This window comes from Cyanistes caeruleus, chromosome 3 (genome assembly GCF_971803275.1).
Source record: "Cyanistes caeruleus chromosome 3, bCyaCae1.hap1.1, whole genome shotgun sequence".
Lineage (NCBI taxonomy): Eukaryota > Metazoa > Chordata > Aves > Passeriformes > Paridae > Cyanistes > Cyanistes caeruleus.
This window is the reverse complement of record NC_141703.1, coordinates 81,466,188-81,491,891: the sequence shown is the minus strand read 5'-3', so window position 1 is coordinate 81,491,891 and position 25,704 is coordinate 81,466,188. Positions and strand designations below refer to the sequence as shown.

Here is a 25,704-nt window from a genome sequence, read left to right as displayed (position 1 = left end):
TGTCTATCAACAGCATTTAACCTCAGTTGCAAGCACTACAATGAATACAGTAGATATTATAGGGAATGCATGGTAGAGAGGTTAATTATAAGCCATTATAGCCATTAGTATAGTAGTATTATGCAAACTTCTGTTCTCAAAGTGTTTTAAACTTTTTTGCCCCTCTTTATGAAAAGTTGATGACCACAATTTCAGACCACATAACAAGAAAATAAAAAGAAACCTAGCAATAAATCTCAGTTCCAAAGGTCTTGCTGAAAATTGCCAGAACACATCCAAGGATCTTAACCTAGCCTTAAACATCCATAGTATCAATATCTGTATCTGAAATACTCACCATTGACTCTCTTCCTACTTTACAGGGAGAAACATTCACTTGTAAGTTGTGACACATCTGGCATATTTTCAGTATCTATTTTGGCATGATCTGAAATGCCCATTACTCTCCCATTGACTAGTAAAATAGATGAATATGATGAGATCATATTGTGTAGGTGTTTCCATTTGATCAGACGAGGCTCACCTTTTAAAAGTATTTTTGAAAGGGGTCTGTGGGAAAATAAAGGTACTAAACTTGTTTGAATCTAAGCACTGAGCAACTCATTAGCATGAGGATCAGTATAAATTGTCCTTCACCAGGGAGTATCCATCAAAACATTTCTCTGTACAAATAAAAGAAGTTTTGAACAGTCTGTTCCAGCAACCCACCATTTGATTTCTCCAGGCATACGTATCTCACTTCTCACCTCTAAAATACAGCTGGCAAAATGCTAATAGGAGACGCAAGGGAGGTTTGCTTCCTCCTCCTCAATTCCGCTCAGGAATTGTCCAAGAATAGTTCAAGGCCATGGAATTAAAAATCCTAAAAAATTCAGAAATGTAACTAAGTGGATAAGAGTCAATGATGGGCATATATATTCAGGTACTTCCCCTGCATACGAAAACACTCTCTCATGATTTTGATGGTCACCATATAAAACTCTTGAGTAGCCTCAAATATCCAGCCCAACCACCTCTTCCACTGACCTGGAAATAATGGATGTAGGGAAAAGTCCTGCATCAGTGACAACATAAGGTTTAATATCTTTTGTTTCTACTCAACTAGGAAAATGAGATTTCACCTCTCCAACAAGGAACTTGCTAAAAATTTGACCTAAAAGTCAAAACTTTCTAAAATTTTGAGACTAAGAAAGGAGCATTGTAGATGAAATTCTATTTTAAGTCTTTTTTCATGGGTTTCCAAAATGCAGTAGTTATAAATTATCTCTCCTTGAAGGACTTGCACAGCTAGACCAAGAGCAATTAAAGGTAATTGTATCACCAGCAAACAAAATCTTACAACTATTAGAAATTTTCCGTAGGCTTTCCCTGTTCCAATATATGTCACAATGTGGCATGTTCAGAGTAATCCCAGAGTTTCATCTCTTTTCCCTTCTCTCCAGATAAGAGCTGTAGAAAAGAAAGGACAAGGGAAAACTTGGCACAGGACCACCAACCTACGACCTGGCCCTTGCAGTGTTGTTGAAGAGCATCCAGCAGACCCAAAGAATGGTAAGTTCAACAAACCCAGAGCAGTCCCACTCTTGCTAACAATGTTCACCTCTTGCTGGGAATGGTACTCCGTTATCTTAAATAGGTACCTATGTTTTAGTCAGATAAGATTTAAAGAATGTATCTTATTCTATTAATCAAAAGTTTAAAATTGAATAAAATTGTGGTAATTGGAACAGTTATACAGGAAAAGTCCTGCTTGACCTACATGGGAGGTTCTTATATGTTTTTCTTTTGCTGTCATTTGGATCTCCCTTATCATGGGGTACTGTGGAGCTAGACACCAAGATTTCCAACTGCTTGCCTTGGCAGAGGTCTTGAACTTCCAATATTTTTTTCTTACTAAAATGTTCTAACTACTGTTTTTCCTCAAAAAATACATGGGAGTAAGTATTATGGGAGATTAGTTCTTTACCTCACCTAGAGTTTTTGGTTTGGTTTGTTGGGTGTTTTTGCACTTCATGAGGATAAAGTGGCGTAAATTTGCATTTCAATGAATGTATCTGTATATACCTACCCAAAGCTGGGAGTAAAATTCTTCTGTTCAGTCCCGGTTCCTACCTTCATCTCCCTCTAGAGCATAATTAACCTAAGGGTGGGAGGGAAGATTGAGAATAATATGGAGCTGATTCACCTTCTACACTCACTAGCAAAAATAGAGATTATTACTGCATGCATCAGTGGAATTGAAGAAGAAATTAGTCTGAGATCACTTGTAAACAGATGCAGTCAGATATGACTGTTGCATGAATGAGAATACATAAATTAAGCTTTGCCAAAGGTTACTAGTAATTTATAGTTTTGGCTTTTAGGAAGCTCCAAGCATGACGCTACTTACTTGCATTGTTTATTGAACAAGTATATTTACCAGGGAAGTCACGGCATCTAAATGCTACCTTGTCTCTTGAGGATATCTTGCTTGATGAACCAGTCTGTGATGTCATAGGCCAAACACTGCCTTTGAAGTTAGAAAACATCAACTGATTGATGCTTGTCTGAAGAGCTGTCACAGTGAACATGGAAGAAAGAATAATTGTTGTAACACACCTAATACTGAAAATTGATGTGTCTCTTTTTCATCATTTCCAAACCAGTCAACTGAAAGTTGCTTGATGACAAAGCATTTAAATATGGATGTTTTTCAACACGTGTGTGGAAATAACTAATGCCTTTGATATAAAGAACATTGTTAGTAATTAAAAGAACTAAAAGAGGTGCAAAATAAATATATTGGATCCCTTTGATCCCCAGCAGTCAATGGGAAATTCCACAATTCTGCCCTGTGTGAGGTGTTGTTCAAGAGAGAACCTCAAAATTTTCCTTGGTTATGAAGCCATACCAGGAGCTGGACAGAAGACCTAGCTAGTGGAAGCAGTAGTTTCAATTGAAAAGATGGCCTTCTTCCCTCACACCTATAAATGCCTCAGCCTTGTGCTGGGCATATCTTGTGCTTTCTTAAAGACAGGGAGAAAGAAATTATGATCATGTGTTAACCCCACCAAGTCATCATGATCAGCACTGTTCACCTTCGAGCAATGACACTCATTGCATTTCAGCAAGATGTGAAGCCTGCCTCTGAACATCTCCTCTGATCTCTAGTTCTTGTCTTCAGACATCTCCTTCCTGTCCCTCATTTGCCATATTCCCAACTTGATGGTTTCCAAGCCATAAGGTTGGCTGCCTCATTATTTGTTTTGACTTCACTGAGTTGTGAACTCCACTGATAGAGTTGAGTTTGCACTGAACTCTCTCCATCCTTATTTTCTGACTCCTGCAACACCAAATTTAAATACTTTCTCCTTATCTGCAGGATTATCTTAGGATAAATTGGTACTCTACTGCAGTGATCTCATCTCCTATGTGGAACCAAGGGTTTACATTTCAGACACAGCTGAAAAGAGCCATGAGTGAAGTCACTCAACTTGCAGCTATCTGTTGCAGGGGTAAGATGAAGGAGAGCATCAGCAAGCTATTGTGGGGCAGCATAAGGAAAAACATGAGGGACATGCTGGCAAAGCACATACCATTGTCAAAGTAAATGAAACTCCTTCACACAAGTGAGAGGAAGGAGATGTGGCAGTAGGCCAACTGTGTGGAAGTCCTTCATCAATGCAGCCAAATTAAACCCTGTAAGTAAGGTTTGTAGAGCATAATATTTTGCCTAAAGAGACTGCATAACTATCATCCCACTGCGTTTCTGCATTTGCCAGCACTGGCTGGAGGTTACAGGTCAGGAACCTTCACTGCCCCTGTCACAGCTGCTGCCATATTACAGAACACATCAGCAGCAAATGGAAGACAAAAATCATGTGCTGTTTTATGTAAAGCTTGTTGCCTTTTGCTAGATGAGGGTGTGCCTTTGATGTGCTCATCTTTGTCTCTTCTCTAACAACAGATGAAACATGCTGCTGGAAACACTGTCATAAATCTTACTGCAATTGTTGAGGAATGAGATCTGATGTCATGTTGAGCTGAATTTTTACAGCCACATAAATAACAGGAGGAAAACTTATCTCGGGGCAATGAGTTGAATTCATCCCTGACGTACATAGTGGCAACTCAATTAGTTAATGAGTTTTTGACGTATTTAGATAATGACAGGTGGATAGACACAATTTTTACTATACTCAGTAGCAGTGAGCTGGGTTCTCAAGAACCCTATTTGTCATGAGTCGACAAATGTAGACTGATGGAGAGACAAAATCTGTGGACAGTGGAAGAGCTACAGACACCATGTCTCTGGACTTCTGTAAGGCCTTTGACAACATTCTTCCTCTCTACATTGGAGGTATGTGGATTTGAGGGAAGGACGGTTTGGTGGGTGATGGTAATGGTCAACAGCTTAGAGTCCCAATGGACATCAGTGATGTGTGGTGTCCCTCAAGGGACTGTACTGGGCCCAGTACAACATTTTCATCATTGACATTAATAGTGTGATTGAGTGTACCCTTAGCAAGTCTGTAGTCAACACCAAGCTGCGTGGTGAGGCTGACATGCCTGAGAGAAATCATTCAAAGGGACCTGGACAAGCTCAAGATGTGGGCCCATGGGATCTTCATAAGGTTCAACATGGCAAATTGCAAGGTCTAGCAATTCACTGGGCTGTGCTGAAATCAGCAGACTGTGATACCATTGTCAAATAGTATCTGAAGCACAGGCTGGCTATCAGCATTCATGACATCAGGTGCACTGTGGCTTGTACAATGATTAATAGGAATTAGGAGCAGGAGAAATAACAGCTATGTGATGTTATCTGCAAGAGAGCTGGGGAAGCAGATGCAGTGCGTTGCACGGCTCTGCAACCCCAATCTTTGCACTTACACCTTCTTTCTCATTTACCATTGCTTTGCTCTCCCAGCAAAATATTTTTCCATACCTGAAAGCATGAATAACCACAAACCCTGGACAAGAGACAGCTGATTCAGTTCATGTGCTATGTGACACAAGTTTCTAGTGCTGTCATTCTGCTCTACAGGAGGAAGCTCAGGTAAACCACACACGATCCAAGATCCTGAAAATAAAATTTGAGGTTTCCATGTTGTCCTGGGTTTTGGCACTGAGACAGCTCTTAGTTTTAATAAATTGGCAAGCCTACAAGTCAGGTATTATTGACTTATTTGCACCATGTATGGACAAGGAGTGCATGTGTGAGGGAAATGGGCAGAAATGGAGGCAGGGAGGCTATGAAGAGTTCAAGGGAAAGCAAGTGCCTCTACTCCACCTGCAATGTCATCGACCTGGCATCAGCAAAGTTGCTTAGACAGGAGGCATGTCCTGGCCTCTTAAGAAGAATTGAAATGTTCTCTTATCTTTCCTACTTTATTATTTAAAAAGCCAAAAATGTTCATTTCTTCCACCCTGGAGGTGTCTGCAAGCCTTCTCTCAGCTGGTTTCTCAGTGCACAAAAGGATGCAAAATAACAGCTCAGAGAGCAGCTGGGAGGAGCTTCTTTCTCAATGGTTTTTGACTGTTCCAAAAATAGCAGCCACAAGCTGTGTATTCTCCTGGGAGGCATTTCTGCCAGTGCACTGTTCACCTGCACACCACTCACTGCAGTAACACAGGGCACTCAGGAATCTTAAAGTTTATTACTAAAATAAAGCTTTCCTGCAGTTTCCCTAGCACACTGTGGTGCCCACAAGGTGTGTGTGCAAGGTCAGTTCCCACTGCCAGCAACCTCCACTTCTTCCTCCTGTGCAAGAGGCAGGAAGGGCAGAGCCCTGACAACATCTCTGGGAGACTTTGTCTTTCATTGGCCTCTTCCTTTTAACCAGAGCAGAGCTCTGCATCACAAAAAGCTGTTTCTAAGGCTGACCAAGAAGCCTTAGCCCATCTGAAGAGAAAGTAACAGAAAATGTGAAATCAGAGAGCTATTTATCTGTAGCATTTTGATAGTCAATTTTGATCACAGATGACACATTCCCACTGACAGGGATATTTCCCACCATAGTTAAGACTCAGAGGACTCTGTCATAACCTTTAAATTACATGCAGTTTCTTATACTGGAACACAATTATCCCATTAAAGGCATTCAGTGAAAGAATAAACCAACTACATGCCATACACATCTGTTTAAACTCATCCATCAGTCACATCCAGGAGGCACAATGAGCTCTTTGCCAACTAATTAGAGACCAAATATCACTCTGGAATTACTCATCTATGTATTTTAACTACTGAATGAACTCTGAGAAAATAGTTAACAACCAGCACCTAAAACCAGTAAAGTCCACTGATAAATCATACCCTATCAATTTCTTGCTCAACATTGTTATAGTGCCAGGGATAAGTAGTTGGAAAACGGAAATAATTAGTAGAAGAACTTTATGATAAAATATATTTTACCAGAAACCCATTTTGGAATTTCTTTACCATGGGTCCATCCAGGGAACAGACCTTGCTAAACACACTCGGTGAGAACTTTGGTTTTTATGGGATTCTAATGTGACTTTAAAGCTCATTAAAGCAGCTCCTTTTGTGCTGCCAGCAACAAAATCCTTGATGTTAAGTGTCCCATGGAGTCCACAGTTCAGATAAGTGCTGTTGTTTTTCACTAAACTCAGCCTCTTAAGCTACCAGCTCACGGAATAAAACAGAAGCTTGCACCCAGCAGTAACCTGGAATCCAGATTTCAAGATAATGTGCTTGCATCAAAGACATAGCCCTTTTTGAGCAAAAATGCCTTAGAAATTAAGAAGCAGAAAATAAACAGCTGTGTTGCATGCTGCCCAGAGTGTAACACAGAATATGTGCTGGGCATTTCTCAAAATCACTTCTTCCCTCTTTTATTTACCAAGAATTCAGGGGAGAAATATTCAGGTATTTAAAGTTGCTTGTCTGTTTGCAGTGCAGAGATGACTGCATGTTTAAAAGGCATTATTAAATTTGAAATATAATTCCTCTCTTTAAAAAGCCCAAGTCTTGGAATCTCTGTACTTGATCAATGACTCCACATCAAATCTGCACAATTTGCAAGTAAAATCGATTTGGCCTTATTCCTATCTGACAGCATATTCAGCAGAGGATTGGGAAGTCAAGTGGGTTGGGTTTTATTGACTCGCAAAGCATCCACTAGTAAAAACAATTTTGTGATACAAAAGCTAAAATAGATTTCAATGCATTCTCCTGTAGCATATAAATTTTCCATAGATATTAACAGAATTAAACTTCAGGAGCTGCTTTACCAATTTAAAATACATCAAAGTAGGTAAGCAGATCAGCCAAGTCAGTAAGGGTGTGGGTTAGGGTTTCTCTATAACTGCACTAAAATGAATAATTGAGACTTTAATTATTGTATAAATTGTTGTACAAATAATGATTTTGCATTTTAGTTAAAACATTGTGAGTGCCTGAAAAATACATCCAGCTAACATTTAAGGAGAGAATTTTCACAGGTCAAGATGTAAATCCCTAGAGCTCTCATTCTCAGTGAAAATTAGATATCTGCACTGATTTATCCTGTAATTCTGTAAAACATATCATCTTGCCTTTACTATTAGATCTGGCAGCCAGTACTACTCTTTTAACCTTTGTAGGTGCAAAGGACTGCTTGAATCAGCAAGAAACTTTAATAGGAGCAAAAGCTTCCATTGCACATGCTGCAAAATGGAAAAGGTGCCCTTACTCCAAAAGTGGGAGTTATTTTCACTTTCACCTCGGGCAAACAGTGGTGGAAGCACCTCTGTGGTGTGCAGACAACTTGGCTACCCTGGCAGGGTTACTCAAGGCTGTGTGAGCTCTGGTGTGGTCCCAGCGTGCCCATCTTTAGGTGTTCAGCAGAGGAGAAGACCACATTGACTGTGGGCAATACAATGACACCACCTACACATGTTGGCACAGCTCTGGGCTTGCTTTCAACTGTGGCCAGCTGGCCATGTTCCAAGAGCTATTCTCATGCAGTTTTTTGATAATTTCATAGAGGAGAAATCACTTTGGACTTTATCTTAGAAAGAGAGCACATAGGAGACAACACATTCATCATATTTACAAGGTACCCAGCTAAGGCCTGGCCACTGGTGTGAAAAATCCCTTTAAGAAGCATTTCCCCTAAAAAGTAAGTGGACCTCTTCAGGAAATTAATAGCTGGGGAAAGCTGTAATGATCTATAGGCTCTGCACAGCAGTGAGAAGATACTTTAGTTTGAAAAATAGTTTTTGAGTTCCATTCCCATCCCTCATACCAGACTCCCTTAATCTATAAGTGACTCTAAAGACCGTAATGCATAATATGATCCTGGACATCTGACTCCAGTCCATGCAAACATGTCAAAACAACCCTCATATCCTCTGACTGCATGCTATGCTACCAGGCAACCCCCAGGAGCTGGATTTGGGAGCTCCCTGTCACCAGAGCCACCCCAAGGAAAACCCATTCATGTAACACAGTCTTTAACAGGCATCTGGAACACAGTGCAATGGTTGGGATGTTTTCCCTTCACAGGATTGCTCTTGACAACCCTCAAAACCTTCAGAGCAGAAAAAGCCGTAACTTTTTCCATCAACTATTGGACAGTAAACCTGCTCTTGCTCCCTGGTTCACCCTTCACAGTCATGTTGCTAGAGGCATTTATATGTCTTCCAAGCAAAAAGACATTCCAGTTGGATGTCATAAATACAAATGCCAATGTTCCTGTAGTGAGCAATATGCACAATGACTATCCCCACTGCAAGGTAAAAGTGAGAAACAATTCACAACCAGCCTTAGTGCTGACTTTCCCAAAAATCATCTTAAAATTCCCAACAGGACAGTTCTTGTTATGGCTGTATTGGAGAGATGCAGCTCACCTGGTCTATTTGGATTGTGAAGTTCCCCAGCCGCATGGAATTCTGTATATTCCCCCTCTCATTACATTGGCACCTGTTTCTACTCAAGCCAGACACAAAAATTAAGCAAAGGAGCACACAGAACTCTGAGAGGCCTGATCAGATCAGCACATGCTCCCACAGAGTGCCTAACAGGCCAAAAGCCAACTCACAAAGTACAGGTGTAAGTGCTTAAAACACAGGTGGAAAGAGAGACCTATCAGTGTATCACATTTTATATAGCAGACTCATGTTACTGTATTGGGTGAGAGATTCCAAAATGTCTGCCTTGATTAGGCTGTGAAAATCACTTTCTCATAAGGTGTTTTTGGAATCATTTTGCTGACCTAAACACAGATCTCCTGCATCCTCATTAACCCTTGACCTATGCTAAAAGCAATCATCCCTATCTCTTCTATAACAAGACTTGTTCTTTTCCCACTACTGATTGTCACATCACATGCACAAAACTTCAGCAGAACAGAAATAAATGTGAAGACCTTGAACATAAGGGCAGAATGAGAAAACATATCTTTTTCTTAATTGAATAATAGGACCATTAACATTAAAGCAGCATTACCGTAGACATTAATACATTAAGGTTTAAGATGCCTCTGTAATAAATCACAAGGATATTTTAGATTAAGATGTGCTAATAGCCAGTAAATCTTACAACTGTGCTTGCTCTTGTGACTAGTACTATGGATTGTAAAAAAGGATGAATGTAAGTGCACTAAAAGCTATTGAAATATATATATATATTGCAATACAGTAAAATGTCAGAGAACAGACTACACTATACAATGAAGTATGTAACTATTGCCTGTAATCTGTAAACTTGTATGGGAAAGGTATGGTTCAGTGATAAAAACATTATTCTTAAAAGCTTATAAAGAACATAAGAATCTTACTCTTTAAAAAACAAAAAAAAAAACACAAACTCCAAATCCTACCCCTTGAAGGATGAGCTTGGAGCCCTGCCAAGTGGCAATTCATGCACTGGTGTGGGAAGGAGGGCAGAAGCATAGAGGAGGGGGAGTTGCCAGAGACCTGGGAGGGCATGGTTGCCTAGAGAAGGACTAGAAGGCAGTGGGGTTGGCTTCTGTGGAAGGGGGGAATGCTGAGTCCTTTCTGTCACTGTCTACAACATGTTTCCTTCAAGTACTTCACCTCTCTTGTGAGAGGTGGGTAAGTTTCAGGCCTGACTGGAGGAATGTGCTGCTCTCTCCAAAAAAAAAAAAAACCCACACAAAACAAACCAGATACACCAGGGAGGAAGGTTTGGATTGGATATTAGGAAAAAATTCTTTATTGAAAGAGTGGTCAGGCATTGGAACAGGCTGCTTAGGGGAAGTGGTGTCATCACCATCCCTGCAAATGTTCAAAAGGCATGTGGATGTGGCACTTCCACATCATGAGGACATGATTTCGTGGTGAATGGAAAGTTAATGGTTGGACTCAACTATCTTAGAGGAATTTTCCAACCATAATGATTCTGATTGTTGCTGGTTTTGGACTTTATTTTAATTTATTTATTTTTTTCCCTCCCATCCCATCTTCCTCCGCCCCAGTTTCAATCTGAGAATATAATATCAACCATCTAGTGAAGCAAATTTGTTTCATATTTATAAACTTTACCAGGAGTCAAGGAATAATTTGAATAGAAATACAATGGTTATTTACAAATAAATGCACTATCTGCCATTATGCCTAGCTCTGTATTTGTATAGGTATTGCAATTATGCAGCAATTATAATTTGAATCTATTGGGTGTATATATCATCTCATCAATTTAGTGGTCTTTAGCATAGATGCTTCCAGTTTATGAGCAATATACACAGCTGCAAGAGAATAGTTAGATGCACAATTAAAAGTTATGGATGGTAGATGAACCATAGTTTCTCTTGCATTGAAATTCCCCACATAAACTGTATTAGCAACATCTGCAAGTAGGGGAATGTATAGGAATATATTATATTATATATGCATAGGAATATATCCTTCTCTTCTTTATTTGCATTTAATCTGCATTCCTAAGGCTGACTTAAATCACACTTAGAGCTTCATAATGTGGACAGGAAGAAATCTAGTTCCTACATTGAATGATAACACATTATTTTACATTCTTCCCTGCAAGAAGGAAGAAATATTCTTGTCAATGGTTAGAAAGGCTGCTGAGCTGCTCCTGCTGAAAACCACTGGGTGAGCTAATGAGGAAATCAGCTGATCTAAAGAGGTGCTCCTTGAAAGCCCTCGATGCAATCAGTACATAGGCCTAAGCTGTGCTTCCCTCTGCATTATCCAGCTGTGCTGATGGCCACAAGCTGCACCTATATTCAATAAGTAGAACGTATGAGTGTGTTGTCACTTTGCCTCCACAGGCTCAAAGGAGGCAGAAGAGGGAGCCTCCTGACTCAATCTTCACCTTCATTCTGAGAGCACACCTTGAAAATGGCATAATTTTTTTTTTGTAGTCCTACAATTGTGGACCAGATGAGCACCCAGTTAATTTACTGAAGGCTTAAAATGCCCATAAATCACAGCATCCACTAGCTCCAAAGAAGCTAAACTTTTGGAGGGAGTGCAAGGATGCAGGGAGCACAGCTGTGCAGCAGAAGCCAGGCTGTTGTGCTAGGATGTGAGGATAGCCTGGCTATCCTTTCTGAGCCAGATACACTGCTCCCGTGCTCAAGCCTTTAAGCAGATTAATTGTACATTAAAAGGTATGGTTTACTATGTCCAGCTCTGTTCAGAAATAATTCTGTTCTAAGCCACCAAATATTCAAAATACCTGAGCCTGCCTCTCCCTTTTGAATTCTAAGAATTTTCATGTGGTTATTTATCTTGATAAAAGTAGGTCTGAGCTCATGGGAATTGGGAAGAGCTCTTGGTTGGTAACGTTTTGTTCCGATGGAAAGAAGTTGACCTCTTCAAGGAGCATGGTATTTTCTCCTCTCATATGCAGTAACACCTGGATTGGAATTCTTTGTGAATGGATACTACTGATTCTTACCAAGTTTGCACTCATTTGTCACAGAGTGATGGCATTGGCAAAAAGATGCAACATGTTCCCTACTGCAAAATGCTGGTCTTTCCCATTTTAGGAACAGAAAACTGTTATGCCATTATTTATCTCATCAAGTGTGACTGGGTTCTATTCGTTCTAGACACTGCTCATTTCACAGCCAGTTTGGAGCAGCAGCTGCCTGAGTTCAGACACCCCAAGAATGAGATGATTAGTAGGCACCAGGATATCTTCACAGAAGAGCAATTACGTGCTTATGTTAGGCTGTTAAAATTAGCTAGACTCATGGATTTTAAAGTCAGAACTCCCTGCCTTTATTTGGTTGAACAGCTCAATATAATTCTGTATCAAAGAGCACAGGAACATTGATCTTATAACACTGGTTTACATTCAATGAAAGCTTTTTTAAATTTTGCATCCTTTTTTTCCCATCCATAGATTTATTGTTACTTACTTACTCAAGTGGAGCTTACTGATCAGTTTTCACCTGAATAACACATTTTTAGTAAATGCTCCTTGATTTTGTCCCCAAAAGAAACCCCTTTGCTGCTCAAGGAACAAAAGGGAGAAGCAGAAACAGAAAAGCAAAGCAGAAACAGAGAAACAGAAAATTTCTTTCTTTATTTCTTCATTTGCCTTCTCTTTCCACCACACCGGGGAAAAAATCAAAATTAAGGAGGACTGCTGTTCTGAGGGACTTAGGCTGGAGGAAGGCAACAACAGGAACCCCCTGAAATTCAACAAAGTCCTGCCCATTGGAAGGAAAAGCCCTTGTCAACCACACAGGCAGAGAACTGGCAGACCACTCCACTCCAGTCACCTGGCTTGTGGTAGGGGTTCATGCAGCACCACATGTGCTGAATGTGCAGCAAAGCACAAGCCATATCTCTCACCACCCAGGAGAGCCCCTCCATTCACATCAGCTCACTTTAAACACACAGGCAAAACCTGACAACCCTGGGACAGACTTGCTCTTCATGACTACCCACACCACGAGGAAAGCACCAGGTTGCCAGAGCTCTTTCATCTTTTATAGGCCTGTCTCCTCTGGCCTACAGAATTTCCTCATTTCCACTTCATGGAAATTTTCTTTCTTGTCATGTGAGGTGGAAGGATTGTTTAGCAGTCCCTGCTCTGACACTGAAACCTGTCCCTGTGCAGCTTGTAGCTCCACAACAGTCTTCCTTGAGCAGAGTGGCATGACATGTTCTGATCAGACAGTTTGTCACAAATTAAGAATCCAGATGCTCTCAGCAACTAAAAGTGTCAAATCCTGTTTCCACCTTTTTATTTTAATGGAACACTTGGATTTATTCTTTTTTTTTTACAGAAACAAAGTTCCTTAGCCCATTCCTAAATGTATTTTCTCAAGTGTTAAAAAAAAAAAAAAATATTTAACTGATCCAATTGATATGAAAGCTGTTTGGTTTTACTTGTTGGAGTCAGAGGCACAGAGTGTGTGCCCTTATCTCTGATACCTGGCTCTGACATCCAAAAAAGCACTGAATTTCATATAACACCATGGAGACAACTGTTAAAGTTAAATAGAAAAACTGGGAATGTGAGTGTGTAAGTCAGAGAGTTTTCTTAAATCACTAGGTGAGAAAGTTAAAGTTTAAGCTCTTTTAAAAAATAAAAAACAAGATGGAGGATTTAGGGTGTTGTCACTTCTTCCTTCTTCATCTTCTTCTTCTAGGGATTTTTGGGTAGTAATAAGTGATTGGATAGAAAATGATGCAGTGCAGCACACAGGTGTTGGGTCATTGGGTCACTAAGAAAAATAATTTACTTGGCATTTGTTAATTGGGTAAATAGACATATAAAAGACCTTGAAGAAGTTATTTGTTAGCCATTTTGCACCTTTCTATCTTAGTGTATATAGCTCCTTGTACTTTGTATATATGAAACATAGGTAAGAGAAGAATAAACAACCAAGTCTGAACAAGAGAAAACTGCCTCTCTCGTCAATCTCAGTCCAAGGGGGAAAAGAACCCAGCTACTAGTGTCTCATTCCAACATTTACTGTTAGGTTGTTGTTTGTCTTTTTACTCTACATTAGACCCAAATAAATTAATTTTAGTGATTTTTCATTTAAGCCACGAATACAAAAAAACAGTTGTTTCCACAATTCTACCCTTCCAGACAATGAGAAGAGTTTCCTTCTATAGCAGGAATTGACCACCAAATTTTCACACTCCAGTTAACTCTCACCAGAGTTAAATGAAAATTGATTTTTCTCTCACTCCACTGCCTTGCCATGCTACCTTTGTGGATTTACTTGGCAGCATAAAGAAGCTGTTGAAATTTATTCACTATCAGTGACTTAGGAAATTGTTTTATGATACAACACTAGCAGTTCTCCAATTCAAGCCAGTTAGTTACCTTGGACTTTATATCTGCCAAACCAGACCACTCATAATTGCTCTTTGGTTGATATAAATTCAGATAACATTAGATCTGTTTCTCAAGCAGACCAGGCTCTCCTGATGTACTCTTAGAGACCAGAAGGTACCAGAAACTCCTTGGCTGGGAAAAACTTCCAAATTCTTTTCAGACAGATTCATGGGAAAACGGAAGTTTTTAACCAGTTTTTCCCATGTTACATCTACTATTCTAACCTATTATCTATGCCTAACAGAGGAGCAGATGAAGAAATGTTTACAACACATCTTTTTGAATTGTTCGCTGTCTCCCAGAGCTGCCTCCTTGCTGCTGCTGATCCCAATCAGAACTGACCTGTGTGGCTAACTTCCCAGGGGCCAGGCAGTGGCCATCATGCCCAGCCTCACAAACACATTCCTAGAAACAACCATGTCCACATGCCTGTCCTAGTGTCCCCAGTGTGAAAAGGCTTCCTGAAGAAGGCAGATGATGATTTCAACCTACAAAAGGAGAGACCCTTCATTTTCTCACAAAAAGAGAAAGTGGAGAAGAAGGAAGCTATAGCTGTTTTTACTCTATGCCCCTTTGCATCACCAACCCAATTTCAAGGAAACAAAAAATCATGGTTTTAAGCTAATAAAAACTGTAGTAGCTTCAACTCATACACCTGCCAGTGAATAAAGTGATTCTCGGCCCTGGTGAATAAAATCCCACTTATTCAAAAGGGAAATAGGATCTCTGGTTAAGATACTGGTACAGGTTTTAGGAGTTCAAGCCACCTAACCATCCCATCTGCACTTTACTGATCACCTCAGCCCATGCTCTTGAATCCAAACTGCTTTCAATATGAAATTCACTCTCAGGTACCAGTTTTGAGGAAAAACTCAGAAAAATTCAGAAAAAAAAAAAAAATAAAAGGTTTAGCCTGGTCTACTTATGCATGAATGCCCATGGTCATTCTTCCTGAACATTTAGGTGCCCCTAAGTGCCCCAGGCTTTATGTGGGATGAAGGGGGCCAACCTGTCCATATGCAAAGCACACAGCGTGGTGAGTAAGTGAGGATATGTTCTGTATTTTATCTTGCTCTCCAGGCATTTCTGAGGACAAAAGGAAGTCTGCAAGCCTAGTCTTTAGCTCCTCTATGGATAAAGTTGGCAGATGGGAGGGAAATATCCCATGTACTGCCAGCTGAGTACAATTCTGGTTTAGGACTCACAATCCTAGACACAGATTAACCTGTTCCTGAGTAAGTATTTTGTCAGCCATAGGAACTTCTGTAATGCAAATAGTAACAAAACACTGTCTCTCAGGGATATGAGAACAGCCAGTTTTAAAGTCTTTAAAAGATTTTTTTTCAGCTGAATCAACCACACACATCATCCTTTTCTGGTTTTCAAGGAAGCAACGCACAAACAACTAAGGGTATTCCAAAGCATTTAAAATAAGTAAAGAATATTTCCTTCCCTAAGTTGAAAGCAGGTTTTTAGAATATCCTGAAATACTGAGGAATTTAAGACCTCTTCCTTTGCAAATGTGATTCACATGAACATTCGGACTGTGCTTTGCTCCAACCTCTCTCAATCATTATCATTTTGTTCAGAGTCAACAACAGGAAAGGCCCACCTTTTCTCCAGGGGAGTGATTTATAAAACTAAAAAAAAGTAAAAGTTTTTGTTCTTTTTAATTGTTTTCTTCATGCTAAATTACATGAGCCTGCAAAGAAGATAGAAATCATTAAAACTCTTGGATGGAGAAGAGGCATTAGATTTAATCCCTTCTCTTATCAAATTTCTGCACTGTATATTTCCTAAGTGATTTGGTGTCAGGTGGTAAGCTTTACTTGTCAGGTTGAGTCTCATCATCAGGAAATTTATTGTGGAAGCTTCATTTTCCAATCCTTAACTTAATCTTATTACTCTTCAATTTAATCCTATTACAACCAGGATTGTTACTGCTAGCCATGTCCACATATCAGCACTGAGACAAAGAGTTACTTGAGAATGTGTAAACTCAATTTTATTACAACTCTCAGAGCAGCACAGTTTCTAGATTGGGTCTGTTCCAGGGGGTGATTCATCTCATGCATGGAGAGATTGGCACACTAATGCTGGTTTACCTATGCCTGTTAATTTGCGTTCATCAATTAGGACTGTTTAAGTAATTTTTCTGAGCCTACAGGAGGGACCAGACCTGGCACAGAACATCTACAAGCATAACAAAATAAAGCAAAATTGCTTCTTTGCACTCCTTTTGAACATTTCAGAAATTCCCCATGGGCTTGCTTTAGCTCTGAAGTATGATCTTGGGTTAATAGTTTTGATTAAGGCAAAGGAAGAAAAGGAAAGAGAAATCAGAACAGAAATAACATCTCAGATCAAAACAATCCTTTTCACAGCTTTATTTCACTGTTCCGTATAATTCCCAGTTGCTACTGAAACAGAAGTTGGCTGCTTTTTCACAGCAAAGCTTAAACACATATATTGTGTATATAGCCAGATAAATATATATTACACACAGGCTATTAAACCTGCGAATCCAAGCATATGCAAGTACCATAATGCCAGATTTAAGGTTACCCTGCTCACGCTGTTCATGTGTTATGAGTCAGCTCCGAACAACAAGATCACATGGTATTTTCCTAAAGACCTGTGATCATTCAGTGCTTAGGTCTGTATCTCTATGGTTCACAGAAGTGTGGGTTAACCACTCCATTTACAGAACTGCAATGAACTGGTAGATTCTTCTAAATTCCTTGTTACAAAATCTGAAGGAGAAAGCAAAGGATTTGATCCAAGTTAATGCCCTTCCAAAATTCCTATGTTGTTTTAATATGTGGGAGTACCAGAGCTGCCTTCTCAGAAAGATCTAAACCATTCTGCCTTACGTTTTCAAATTCAGCCATGAACAGATTTTCCAACTCAGAATACTTCAGCCCAAATGATTAAACTGTAAGTAAGGAAAAAGGTATTATGCCATGAAGTGACTAGACTCTGGCACATGACAGAGAATGCCTCTGTGCTACTCTCATCTTTGCCACAGAACAACTACAGACCTCTGGGCAGAGTTGTGCCCTTGTTTCTTCAATTGTTCTCTCTGTGAATGATACAAGCAGGCAGCATTTCCATTCCACTCCTGACAAAAGACCTCATCTATTTCACAGAGCCATGCTGAAAATTCTGGTTTTATGCAAAGGAGGCTGAACTTCACCTCAAGCCTGCCCCAAATCAGTTTTCTCTTGTCTTCTCAGTCTTTCTCATCCCCTTATACAATCTTTTTCACTTTTGATCTTGAGCATCACATTTCCTTTGTACACTAGAACTGATGACCTACAAAACATTTATTCAGAAGCAATCCTCTTGGCACATCAAACCTGAGAGGTTTATCATTAAAACACAAAATTATTTCTGTTGAAAGAGACCTTTAAAGATCACCTAGTCCAAATCCTCTCCCATTGGCAGGAGCACCTTTCATTAGACCAGGTTGCTCAAAGCCCCATCCAGCCTCAAATCCATTATTTCCAATGATGAACACCTTGAACATCTTACATAAGTCTTAATTAGATTTGTCTATTGGGATAGGAGTGATTTCAGTTTTGCACATTACCTGTAGATACTGACAATAATTTCATTTTGGGGAAAAGAGGTATCTCAAGAGAGTCTGAAACTCTGATGAGCTCTGACCTTGACCTGGTGGCTGAGAGGCCATTTCTTCATGGCTTGATGTGTTCCTCATGTCCTTGGCCATACATAGGTGGTGTTGACAGGAATTTGTTGTGCAGCTCTCTCAGAATGACTTCTTCATTTATCCTGTAAATGGAGACAGTAGTTACTAGGTGCTTCATAGCTTCAAGCTCTTCCACAACTCCAAAACATGTAATATTTTTCATTTTAGAAAGAGTATAGATTGCAAACCAGGAAGGGCAGATGACTGTACATTTGAATTTCTAATACCCAAACTTCCATTTGGCCTGGACAGGGAAGCTGAAGTAGCCAAAACCTGATTACTAAAAAGACTTATAACTTGCTATAAATCTTATCCTTTGTTGTGCAAACCTATTGCCCTTAATGTGAAAAACAGCGTAACAACTTCATCAGGAAAATTAATTCCATATTCTGCATATCTGTTACCTAAAGTCAGTAAAACTATTAAAAAGGAACATTATAGCCTTAAACTGGATTGATTGCTGAGGAATCAGCATAACATTGGAGTGAGGAATTTCTGCTTCCTTAGTAGAATAAAATCTAAATCTGTAGCATTTGTTTATTCATCCCCATTTACAATCCCCGTAGCAAACCAAGCTGGAGGCAGCAGTGCCTTTGTTCACCTGGTTTATGGTACCAACAGAGGGGACAAATCTCTTGTTGGGGAAAACAATCAGAACTTGAATGACATCAGCAGAGATTTGATTTCAACTGAATATCAACTAGCATAGAGCGTTTTGGAGGTTGCTGACAAATGAGTCTGATATTTTTGCAGTAAAACCACTCCTAAATTATAGCCATGCTAATGGGAACTGAATTTACCTAAATGTGTATGAGTGCATGTGTGTATGTGTATGGTAAACTCAGAAACTCTGTCATAGCTGAGAAACTTTCTCAGCTATCTACTGAGCAAAGTGTCTCCTGGGGATTGAAGGTCAGGCATGGCTCTCCTACTCTGGCAGTTTAGACACTTCCTGGGTGAGATGGCAGAGCTCCTCAGTGTAAACTGCAGTACCTGGAACAGGGGAGAAAAATGACCTCATCTAACTCCATTATGCAACGGCCCATATGACTCTGCAGTCATTTCTGATGGTCTGTGGCATTTAGCAGTTGGCTGTAGCGTGTCTAACCATTACAGAATTGCTGAGAAGACAAATGTCCTTACAGGCAAATGTAGCTAACAGCACGATGGGTTGCAGGGCAGATGGATGAAATAAGCATCTAGAAATGAGCAGCTGCTACAGTGACATGTCTCCCTTGACACAACCTCACCAAGCCAGGATGACGGTACCCTCTGCGTGTGAAGGAGCTCTAAGTGGAGATGTTGCCATGTCTCCACTTGTCTTGAAGTAAACAGTGTACCTTTCTGAAGCTCATCTGTTAAATTTTTTAAGATCCCAGCTGGATTTACATTAACCTGCAAAGAAATATATTTGCTCTGTTTCCTGGCTCAGAAACACTTGATCACTTTGCGAAAAACTCTTAGTTCTTGTATAACCTATTCAAGCAAGAAGATCTGTGGAAACAATGGTCTGCAAGCTGTTCCCATGATACAGAGCACTGGGGTTGGGTAGGTGCTGTTCATGCCTACATTGCAATGCATCAACGTCTGTGTGGTCTCAAAACATTAAAACCCCACTGTGCAATCTAAGGCAAAGCATTTTGGACTCCATCAGAATTTCTGAGCAACATCAGGAGATGTGAAAAACAGTTTCCCTGGGAGCTGTCAGCCATTTCCATAATGACTTGTAAATAAAATCACAGTGACTTTTATGAACTTGTTTATGAAGTTGTGCCAGCTTCTCCATTACAACTGTGTCCTTCAGGATCTTTGCTAGACAAGTGTACGGGGCCTGTCTGGGATGGAGTTACGTTTTTTTCCTAACAGCCTGTGTGGAGCTATGCTTTGAAGCTGTGGCTGAAATAGTGTTGGTAACACAACAGTGTTTTGGTTGTTTCTGCACAGAGCTTACAAAGCATCTGTGGTTTTCTCTCTTTCCTCCTCTGCCCACCTCACCCAGCAAGTTGGCTGGGGGTTGGCAAAGGGTTGAAAGGGACAGTTGATTCTAGCTGACAGAAGGGATATTCCATACCATATAACATCATGCTTAGCAGAAAAAGCTCAGGGGGAGGAAGAACGGAGCATGTTAAGAAGAAATTCTTCACTGTGAGAGTGGTAAGGCACTGGAACAGGTTGCCTCGTCCCTGGCAGAGCTCAAGCCCAGGTTCAATGGGGCTCTGAGCAACCTCGTCTAGTGGAAGGTGTCTGCCCATGGCAGAGGGTTGGAACTAGATGGTCTTTAAGGTCCCTCCCAACCCAAGCCAGTCTGTGGCTCTGTGATTCTGTGAAGCTATGTTTGTGGTTTCAGCATTTGTCTTCTCGACTAAAGATGAGGTCCTCCTTATCAAAGAGGAGTAGCAAAACATTTTCCCGCCAATGGGAAGTAGTAATAAAATAATTTTTTTCCTCTGCTTTGCCTGTGCACACAGCTTTTGCTCTCCCCATTAAACTATCACTAGATCTAACCACAAATCTCCTCACCTTCTTTCTTCTTTCTGTTTTGTCCCCATCCCATGAGGGAGGGGAGTCAGCAAGCAGCTGGGTAGGTGTCTGTTAGCCAGGGTCAACCCACAACAGTCTGTTCCAAGCACAGCATGGGGACTGAGAGAAGGGGTTCAATCTGAGCATTCTGTCAGCAGTTAAGAGTTGTTAAGTGGCAGGTCGTGTGCTGGTCGTGCAGCTTGTGTTCTTTACTGTATATTACATTCTGAGGCTGTTTCTGCTGTTTGCTGTGGTGCTTACTGCTTTACTTCACTGTGCCTGGACACCTTTTGAAAAAGGCAATGGCTGTGTGCCAGGGCTGGCGTGTGGCCCTAGCACTGATGCTCCTCTTGGGCTGTGTGAGCTCCCTTGTGAGAAGCATTAGCAATTACACCTCCCTCTGCTCCTCTGGGACAGATCCTCTGCTTCTCTGGGATGGATGTGTCCAGCACTTCTACAGGGGCTCCCAAGTTCCCTGTATGTCATCACACATGCTGTTTGATCATGTTCTCTGTATGTCATCACACATGCTGTTTGATCATGTTCTCTAGCATTGTTGGATTGCTGTTGGGCTTGTGGAACCTGGCTTGGTCCTGGCACAAGAGCAAACAACTTGTCGGTGGGGTGACAAAGAAATGTGCACCAAGGTGTCCAGTCAGTGCTGGCAGGGTTTGTGGGAAGATTTGGGAAGGTGCCTAGAGCAGTTCTCACCTTTGGTAGCCTGAGATTTTACGCTTCAACAGGCACATAAACCTGTTGAGCTGGCTCACCACTTGAAGGAAGGTGCCTTGCCTAACCCAATGAGACCCAACTTTTGGCAATGTTTTCAGGCTTGGCCTGTGCCTACTGAGCCTCAGCCCAGCACCATCAGAGGAGGCAGGATGAGGGAGTGACAAAGTCACTAGGGAGGTGGAAATCACTCGGGCCATAAACCTCAAGTTTTAAAGGAGCTGCAAGATCTGTGGAAAAATTACAGCCACAATCCAGGTGAGCAGATTGCTGCCTAGTTGCTCCAATGTCAGGATACTGGGGTCTGCTGTCAGGAGTTAGCCAGCAAGCCAGGCAGCTGGGGTGCCTAAGTAGTGACACCGGGACTGACAAAGGGAACCCTCTGGACATAATTCCTGCTGACGATGAAGGACAGTTACTCCCTCAAGGATGACTTGGTACAATGCCTGGGTCAGTGAACCACCACTGTAAAAGGCATCCAATGTTCGAGGGAAGTAGGGGTGGTGGGGCTGTACCCAGTCCATGTGCAGAAGGTGTACATAACTCATCAATGTTGTATGCCAACACCATGGGGCTGATGCACTGGACAGACTCCAAACCACTAACTGCAGAGTGACTGTTCCAATGGCTCCCGAGACTCAAAGAGAACTTCACCTCCTCCCCCTGACCAAAGGTCTAGGTCTCGGCTGCCAGAGATGTCCTACAGAGCTGTCTCTGTCCTGTCAGAGGGAAAGGGGGATCCAGGGCATGCCGTGCCAGCCTGTGGTTCCTCCTACACAATCAGGACAATGAAGAAGGGGAACAACGTGCCCACCTCAAATCTAGAAGCCCACATGCATGGACTGCAAGGAAAACCACTGCTACGAAGTATCCATCCAAGAATGCTGGTTTGATGGCCTAGCATGCGATCCACAGACGTAGAAGGCTTTGTTGGACACTGCTGTACAGTCCTAAAATCATCAGATTACAAGTGAGGAGAATCCACCTGGATTTCTGGAGTGACCTAGACTGGGAATGTCAGGGTCAGTTATCTGTAGCTTAGTGAGCTCATGAAACATCACGACATCTAGGGAAAGACACAGTATGTGGGTGGGCTAATGCTTGAGGGGTGCACTTGACCACCAAAGTGTCACACAGGTGGTAGATGGCAGTTCTGTGAAGGGCCAGGACAGGGTAATTCAAAAAGATGGGCAAGAGGAGCATCAGGCAATAAGCACCAAAGTCTTTTTTCTCTAACAAATTTCCACACTAGAATTTTATTGACTTGGTCTGCATGCAGAATCTACAAACTGAGATTTCACAATGGTGAGATGCTGATGCAGGGTTTGGGCTTCACAGTACCACAGGATTATTACGAAGAACAAGCAGTAGCCTCTGCTGACACAAGTCAGCTTGGTTCCATCGACTGCAGCCACCTCACTGACTTAGACAAGACTTAATCAAATATATCTGTGATAACGCTTCTATTATTCCTTCCCACTGGGGTCTCAGTGCTATTCAAGGCACTGACAAGGATGAAAATCAACATCATATCAACCACAGCTTCAAAATCTGTCTGTCCACAGCCCATACTCCATCTAAACCTAATTTGATGAGATTTATCTGAGCCTAATGTAAATAAATTAGTGATGCAGAGCACTGACCTATCCTACCCCAGGCTCCCATGCCCCACCCTGCATGTTTATTTGGAAGGTAATCTAATTTGCTGCAAATGTGCTTATCTAGATGAAAAACAAATTGTGATAGGTACCTTAGGAGGAAGAAAGCTTTCCAGGATGCATGCCTCAGTGAATTCTTTTGTATGAGGAATACAGAATCTGTATTGTTGTTGTTGATCTGCACTGGAATTATTCACCTGCTCCCCACTCTTCGTCTCCATGTGTTTGTGAAGCACAGTTAAGCTCCTAAGCTCCAGTCAGTTCAAAACTAGGTAGAAGCTGCTAGGTAACAACCTCCTGCCTGCAAGGTAGCTTAGGCAAATGACAGAGAAATCCTGAGAGATGTTTGCTAGCATGATGTTGAAGCACAAAGAGCCCACTGAGTAGCCACGAGTGGCATAGCCCAGCTTTGTAATGCAGAGGAGTCAGAGCACAACACATTGACCTGAGTAAGAGACACTGTGGAGGTCTCATGTTCCTAAATATATACAATCCCAATCAGTGCTGAAAAAATTAGAGGACAAAATTATGATTAATAGCAACTATCTTCTAGATGCAAGCTGGCTTCTGTCCCACTCCAGGCTGTTCAGTCTTGCTCACCTTTGCCTCCCAAGCTGTATCTTGCACTTTGGCTTTGTCTCACCAGTGTGGTAAGAGAAGGATCAGAGCCAGATCTGCTTCCCAGCAATGTCCCCCTCTTACCCCACGAGGTGAAGCAGAACAGAGCTGGGAGGGAGGTGTGATGCTGGATGCTGAGAAAGGGATGATAGATGGATGGTCCCAACACCAGGCAGAGGATGCGCCTTGTTATTTTCCCTCCTTCCAACCATCTCACTGGTTTCAACGTTTTTCTCTTGGCAGTCCACATTCACTCACCTTCCCTATTTTCATCTGCTTCAGAGAAGATCCTTCTACCCTAGAGAATCCTTGCAGAGTATGGCAGCATGAAAGTAATCCCTGCTGCAGACCTTCACCCAGACAAATGGACTGATAATATAGAGATGTGTGAGTTCTGTGAGTGCAAAAGCTGTAGAATAGCCAGCTGAGAGCATATGGCTACACATATCATTGTGGAGGACAGCATAGAGGCTGTCCTCCACGGAACGTGTACAGATGAGAATAAGAGCAGAAGGGGGAATTAATCAGGACAGTCCCGTCGCCAATCCATCCGGCTGTAGGCTGCTGCCCTCCTATGGCAAGCTGGGACAGCAGTCCTGATGCCCGAGAAGCTCTCTGAATTGCTGAAACGTAACGAGCTCAGCTGCTGGTTCCAGCTGACAGAAATCACAGCTTCCAAACACCCAGATTGCCATCTCGCTGTTTGTCTGAAGTAGAAAATCAGCACCCTGGGGCACTCAGCCTCTTTGCGCCGCCAGGGAAGTTTTTTTGGATGGAAAGAACTGTGTGCTGCTCAAGGAGCACATTTGCCATCCTGAGCCTGCGTGTGACACTGTTAGCGTGGAACAAAAACATCCCTGCAGAGAGGGCGCCGATCTGCGGCTCTTCTCCCTTAGTGACAGCTCTTTGTTGCTATTGTTGGGGTTTGTTTCTAATGTCTGAATCTCGGCAACACATAAGCTGTTGATTCGTGGGCCCATGAGAACCTCATGAAGTTCAACAAGTGCAAGGGGCTACATCTGGTAGGGCAATCCCATATATGAGCACAGACTAGAAGAGGAACTTACTGAGAGCAGCTCTGAGGAGAAAGACTTGGGGGCTCTCATTTCTGAAAAACCAAACACAACCTGGCAGTGCTGTGTTCGTGCCCAGAGACCCAAATGTGTCCTGAGCTACAGCAAAAGCAGCGTGAGTAGCAGGGCGAGGGAAGGGATTCTGCCGTTCTGCTCTGCCCTTGTGAGACCTCACCTGCAGTGCTGTGTCCAGCTCTGGGGAACTCAGCACAAGAAAGATGTGCTCCTGTTAGAGCAAGTCCAGGGGAGGCCACAAAGATAATCAAAGGACTGGAGCACTTCTACAAAGGCTGAGGGAGTCGGGCACGTTCAGCCAGGAAGAAGCTTAAAGGGAAACCCCACTGTGGTCTTCCAGCACCTTAGGGAGGCTTATGAAAAGAGAGAGACTTTTTAAACGACCCAATAGTGTCAGGACACGAGGCAAGGGTTTTGAACTGGAAGAGGGCAGGTTTAGATTAGATATTAGGAAGAAATTCTTTACCATGATGGGGGCCAGTCATCGGCACAGGCTGCCCAGAGAAGGTATCTCTGAAGGGTTAGATGCAAACATCGTATCCCTTTACTGCCCAGTTACTTTCCTGGTGAACTAATAAATTCATTCATCATGAAAATTAGACTTGCATGTATTTCTAAAATAAAATTATTTTTTAAAAAATGTACCTTTATGTTCACACAAGCCACTGAAAATGAGAGATTTGGATTAGATAGAAGAAATTCTTTAAGGGTGGTGAGGCATTGGCACAGGTTGCCCAGAGAACCTGTGAATGCCCCATCCCTGGAGTGCCAAGGCCAGCCTAGATGGGATTTTGAGCAACCTGATGAAGTGAAAGGGTCCCTGCCCACACGTAAAGACTTACAGACCACAGCTGCACGTCTCAAACAGTGTGAAGGCCACAGAAGAACTTTGACATGAGATAAGTACAGAAAGGGGCTTTGAACAAGCTGGTCTAGCGGAAGGTGTCTCTGCCCATGTCAGGGGTTTGGAACTACTTGATATTCAAGGAGGTTTCCCCGCGCGTCACAGAGCGCAGCAGCTCCCATCGTTCGGGCGGACATGGCGGCCAGAGCACTGGGCTCCTCCCATCCGCACGGGGGCGCTGTGCCGCAGCCTCTGGCCGAGCC

General features: G+C 41.9%; 1 long non-coding RNA gene across 1 annotated transcript in view; it reads right to left on the bottom strand.

Annotated features, from left to right (window-relative positions):
• Positions 1-25,699, bottom strand: part of LOC111925122 (uncharacterized) — a 64,456-nt gene extending 38,757 nt beyond the window's left edge. Inside the window, exons 1-2 of the long non-coding RNA XR_002862065.2 lie at positions 25,440-25,699; positions 17,942-18,067 (exon numbers count right to left, since the gene is read on the bottom strand). This is a non-coding gene — a long non-coding RNA (uncharacterized LOC111925122). The remainder of the gene's footprint in view (positions 1-17,941; positions 18,068-25,439) is intronic.
• Positions 25,700-25,704: the final 5 nt, after the last annotated feature.